Raw genomic sequence first — 6,548 nt, 5'->3', positions numbered from 1 at the left:
TGATCAAGAATGCTGCATAATTGCTGTCCTCTTGAGGTACAAGGCAAGGCATGGTGGAAGCATAGACAAGCATGGTGCAATGGTACTTTTCTTGTAATTCAAGCAACCAAACAAGATTCACATGTTCTGCATAATTTGGCTTTGCAAACACACTTAAAATGATATTTATGAGCTGTTCCAATTGGCCAAATGTAAAAAAAATGCTTGAGTCAAAAAGTCAACTCTTGGTCAAACTTTGAATTTAAATGAAAAAGGTCCAAAAATGCCATTTTGATTGGTAAGGTTTCAGGTCATGAAATTTATATTTTTGGAAAGAGGGGATCAAATGTGACTTGTAGGAAAAAACCCCACCAAAATCGGCCAAACGGTTTGAGAGATATGGCCTTCTGAAGTTCAAGATTTTCTGAAATCGATTCGATCATAACTTGCCAACCACACATGGGAATTGAGAGTTCTAGGACTTTTTGGAAATGGGAGAACAAGATCTTCAACTTTCATGTTGGGCAAAAATTCATTTGAGGCTTATATCATGATGTAAGTTTGAGGATCAAAACTTTCCATTTATGGTAAGTTTCAGTTACAGGCCCAGTTTCCGTTTTGGGAAATTCATGATCTGGCTTCAAATTCTTCCATGATGGTGTTTGGCATGATGTATGATGACTTTTTGGACATGAATGAACTCTCACAAACCAATTCCAATCATCAAATCATTGATTAAATGGACAGTTGACCAACAGTTGACTTTTAGGGTTTCTGACTGATTATGCATTGACTGATGAATTCCAAACCCTAATTCCTTGAGAATTTGACTTCAAATGATGTCCCAAGTTGTATGAACTCTTGATTATTGACCATGGTGCCCAAATTCCACAAGAATGACCACCATCCACTGCTTTGACTGACAGTTGACTTTCTTAGGGTTTTTGACTGTCTGGGCATGAACTGCTGACCTCTGAGCCCTTAACCCTTGACCAAAATATTTCAAATAGACCTCTAAGCCATGTGAACTTGTTGGACAAACCCCAAGGCCTTGGTTCAATGAGGAATTCCTTTGCTTGCTTGGTTGACTGATCAGGAGATTAGTTTGCCCTAATTTCTGATTGCTTGCTCTTGAGGCAACTGAGGGACAATGCAAATGCTATGCAATGGATCATGATATGCTATGACCTAATATGAAAATGTATGCATAATGATAGGTGCAAATTTGAGGTGCTACAGCTGCCCCTATTCAATCAGCTGGGAACCCGAACGGATGATAGCAACGGCTGTCAGACTTTCAGGGTAAACAGGGATTGAATACCAAAGAACCGTAGAATTTGCACAGACTGGATATGATACCAAAGAACCACGTCATTTACCGATGACAAACTGCATGACAGCTTCAGAAAAAGCAAAACCATTTACCGATGGTTAGAAACTTGATATTTACCGTTATCAACTTCAGCACGACCATTTACCGATGGCGGCTGGGGAAAACAACTTCTGAAAAAGCAAAACCATTTACCGATGGTTAGAACTTGATATTTACCGATGTCAACTTCAGCCAGACCATTTACCGATGGCTGCTGGGAAACAGATTTTGAAAAGCGAAACCATTTACCGATGGTTAAAACTTGATATTTACCGATATCAACTTCAGCCAGACCATTTACCGATGGCTGCTGGGAAACAGATTTGATGTAGAAAGGAAGCAAGACCATTTACCGATGGTGGCTTCAAAGAAACTTGACATTTACCGATGTCAACTTAGCAAGACCATTTACCGATGGCTGCTGCAACTGGGAATTTGATACTTACCGATATCGAAGAAAAACTGGGGCCATTTACCGATGGCATCTCCACTTGGGGAGGAACAAAATTTTTGTGGTGATACCAGACAAGACGTTTACCGACGACTTCTGGGGATTTTGATTTTATTGACCAGACATTTACCGATGACTGGGATGAGACTCGATGTTTACCGACATCGAAAGATGATGTTTACCGACATCAAAAGAAATGACCAGACATTTACCGATGACTGGGATGAGACTTGATGTTTACTGACATCGAAAGATGATGTTTACCGACATCAAAAGAAATGACCAGACATTTACCGATGACTGGGAATGAGAAATTTATTGGGGAGATACGAATATTTGCAACTGGAAACCAGATAGGACATTTACAGATGACTCTACTGGGGATTTCTAGTTGGGGATTATCAGACATTTACCGATGACTGAGGAAAAGACTCGATGTTTACTGACATCGAAAGATGATGTTTACCGACATCAAAAATGACCAGACATTTACCGATGACTGGGAATACTCGACGTTTACAGACATCGAAAGATGATGTTTACCGACATCAAAAATGACCAGACATTTACCGATGACTGGGAAAAAACTCGATGTTTACAGACACCGAAACAATGGTGTTTACCGACACAAAAAATGATGATCAGACATTTACTGATGACTGGGGAATACTCGATGTTTACAGACACCGAAACAAAGAAACACACGCGGGCGTTGACATGGCACTTACTGGTATCACAAGAACAACATCTTAGATATGTCAAGGCAAGGTTGACCACTTGCCGGGGGTCTCGCTGAAGAGAAATAAACCTCTGTCACCATCGGGTGAGGAAATAAACCTCTGTCACCATCGGGTGAGGAAATAAACCTCTGTGGGGAATAAACAAATCTGAATGCCGTCAAGAGCAACTGTAGCAGTCTTGCTGTGCTGATGTCGAATGAAATGATCCGCCTCTGCCGGGGATACGGTCTGGTGAAGTTAACACATGAATGCACATGTTTGAATTTTTCTATGGCGTAATGCTCCATTTATGAATGGAAATGCTACGCAATTTGAGGATGCAATGATTACTATATGCAAAATGCAAATGAACTCTGGCTAGGGAGCCGAAATGATCAGATACTCTGACTCTGTGGGGAGACTCCTCTTTGGGGAACTACTCTGCGGGGAACTCTGCTTGAGGAATGGTAAAGTGACTTCACACTCATGTTTGAAGAGCAGTACTGCTGCTGGGGAAGGGTAAACTCCGCTAGGGATATCTTTCAGTCCACAGGTAGGATAAATGCTGGAGATGAACTCCAATGAACCCGCCTCACTCGGGGAGGAAATCGGCAAATACAGGCCTGCTGGGGATAGGCAATCCTTAGATCTGTTGGGAAATAGAAGGCGCTATCCACAGACGTCTTCGCGGGGGGAACATAGCTCTGATAGCTTCCAAACTTGCTTGGGGAGAATATCGGTTGAGGAAACGTCCTCACGGGTGCCAATCTGAAAAACAGCACACCAAAATGCCCCAGGGGGTATATGGACAAGATACGCTCAAGTGTCCTCAACATTCAAAATGATTTTCAAATGTTTTATCTTTCTGCACGTTATTGTGTAGCCTTCATGTTCTTATATGCAATGCTTATCAAAAATTCGGACATTTTTGCAAACAAAACAGTAAAAATAAAAACAGAAAAGCTATTTATCTGAATAACGACTTTTATTGATTGAAAATGTGCCTGAAGAGGCGAATACATGGGGAAGCAATTCCTAGAAAGAGGTAATTGCGCACAAAAGAAAAAAATCTATCCTAATGGCAACATGAACATGGCATCCACTATTTCCCAATTCTGTTATAACTCATAGATCATCAGTTTTCCTCCCAACTCCTTGCTTTCTGAGAAGAATGACTGGACGGATCACATCTTTCGAGATGGCAGACGACAAAGCTTGATGAAGTACAGATAACTCAGACTGTAGTCTTCGCTTTAATCCCTAATTTTTGCCTGGACCGCCCTTTCGGGTTTTCAATCCACCGGGATACCCATTTTTGCCTAAGCCGCCCTTGCGGGTTTTCGACTTACCGGGTGTACAATTTTATTATTTTTTTTTATCCCTAATTTTTGCCCGAACCTTTTTTCTGTTTTTTGGTTCGTCGGGATGCCCCTTTTTTTGCCTGGACTCTCTTTTTTTGTCCAGCAGGTCAATTTATGCGAAGTATTTTTTGACTACATCTGAGTTGACAGGAGACGGAAAATCTTCGCCATCCATAGTTGTAAGCATCAAGGCTCCACCGGAGAAGACCTTCTTCACAACATACGGACCTTCATAATTAGGAGTCCACTTGCCCCTGTTATCTGTACCGGGAGGGAGGATCCTCTTCAAAACTAAATCACCGACCTGATATGTCCGAGGACGCACTTTCTGATCAAAGGCTCGCTTCATCCTTCTCTGATACAACTGTCCATGACATACAGCTGCTAACCGTCTCTCCTCGATAAGGCTCAACTCGTTAAACCTTGTTCGAATCCACTCGGCTTCGTCCAGCTTGACATCCAATAAAACTCTCAGAGAGGGAATCTCCACTTCAACAGGTAGGACAGCTTCCATACCATACACAAGGGAGTAAGGGGTTGCCCCGGTCGACGTACGTACTGAGGTACGGTACCCATGCAAAGCGAAAGGCAGCATCTCATGCCAATCCTTGTACGTAACGACCATCTTCTGTACAATCTTCTTGATATTCTTGTTCGCCGCTTCTACAGCACCATTCATCTTCGGTCTGTAAGGAGAAGAATTGTGATGTTCAATCTTGAAATCTCTACAAAGCTCTTTCATCATCTTGTTGTTGAGATTCGAACCATTGTCAGTGATGATTCTCTCAGGAACTCCGTAGCGACAGATGATTTCTTTCTTGATGAACCGGGTAACCACTTGTTTGGTAACATTAGCGTAGGAAGCTGCTTCCACCCACTTGGTGAAATAATCAATCGCAACCAAGATGAAGCGATGTCCATTCGAAGCAGTAGGCTCAATCTTCCCAATCATATCAATGCCCCACATGGCGAACGGCCAAGGCGAATTCATGATATTCAGAGGGCTTGGTGGTACATGCACCTTATCAGCATAGATTTGGCACTTATGGCACTTCCGAGCATACTTGAAACAATCGGATTCCATAGTCATCCAATAATAACCCGCTCTCAACAATTTCTTAGCCATTGCATGTCCGCCGGCATGAGTACCGAAGGAACCTTCATGAACTTCCTGCATTAACATGTCTGCCTCGGGTCTGTCCACGCATCTGAGCAAGACCATGTCAAAGTTTCTCTTATACAACACATCATCCTGATTCAAATAAAAGCTTCCAGCTAGCCTTCTCAGGGTTTTCTTGTCATTCTTTGACGCACCGTCAGGATACTCCTGAGTCTTGAGGAAATTCTTGATGTCATAATACCATGGCTTCTCATCAATCGCAACAGACTCGGCTGCAAACACATACGCAGGCCTCTCCAGTCGATTCACCGCAACATGTGGCACATGATTCCACCAATGGACTTTGATCATAGACGACAAAGTAGCCAAGGCATCGGCCATTTGATTCTCATCCCGGGGGACATGATACAACTTCACTTTCTTGAAGAACGTCAGTATTCTTCTGGTGTAATCTCTATACGGAATCAAATGTGGCTGGTTCGTATTCCAATCTCCATTGACTTGATTGATCACTAGAGCAGAATCTCCAAAAATGTCGAGTGTTTTGATCCTCAGATCAATGGCTTCTTCTATCCCCATGATACAAGCCTCATACTCAGCTTCGTTGTTGGTGACGTCAAACGTCAATCTGGCAGAAAAAGGTATATGAGCACCTTTAGGATTGATCAGCACTGCCCCAACACCATTACCATTCATATTCACAGCCCCATCAAACATCAGTGTCCACTTGTCATCCGGATCCGGTCCTTCCTCGACAAGAGGCTCTTCGCAATCTTTCATCTTAAGATACATGATATCTTCATCTGGGAATTCAAACATCATAGGCTGATAATCTTCAATCGGTTGTTCGGCAAGGTAGTCTGACAGAATACTACCTTTGATGGCCTTCTGTGACGTGTACTGAATGTCATACTCTGTTAAGATCATCTGCCAACGGGCAACACGTCCGGTGAGAGCTGGCTTCTCAAAGATGTATTTTACTGGATCCATCTTAGAAATCAATAAGGTAGTATGGTTCAACATATACTGTCTCAGTCGGCGAGCAGCCCAGGCCAAAGCACAGCAAGTTTTCTCGAGCAGTGAATATCTTGTTTCACAGTCGGTAAACTTTTTGCTAAGGTAGTATATGGCATGCTCTTTTCGACCAGACTCGTCATGCTGTCCCAATACACACCCCATCGAGTTCTCCGTCACTGACAGGTACATTATCAGGGGTCTCCCAGGAACTGGAGGTATAAGGATTGGAGGTTTCTGTAAATACTCCTTGATTTTGTCAAAAGCTTTCTGACAGTCATCATTCCACTTGATCGCTTGATTCTTTCTGAGCAGTTTGAAAATTGGTTCACATGTAGCAGTTAGGTGAGATATGAACCTTGCAATGTAATTCAATCTCCCTAAAAACCCACGGACTTGCTTCTCCGTTTTTGGTTCAGGCATCTCTTGAATAGCTTTGACTTTTGCTGGATCAACCTCAATCCCTTTCTCACTGACAATGAAGCCTAAGAGCTTCCCGGATCTCACTCCAAACGTGCACTTGTTCGGATTC

This window comes from Lathyrus oleraceus, chromosome 3, assembly GCF_024323335.1.
Source record: "Lathyrus oleraceus cultivar Zhongwan6 chromosome 3, CAAS_Psat_ZW6_1.0, whole genome shotgun sequence".
NCBI lineage: Eukaryota > Viridiplantae > Streptophyta > Magnoliopsida > Fabales > Fabaceae > Lathyrus > Lathyrus oleraceus.
The sequence above is the reverse complement of the archived record's forward strand: the minus strand, read 5'-3'. Positions refer to the sequence as shown.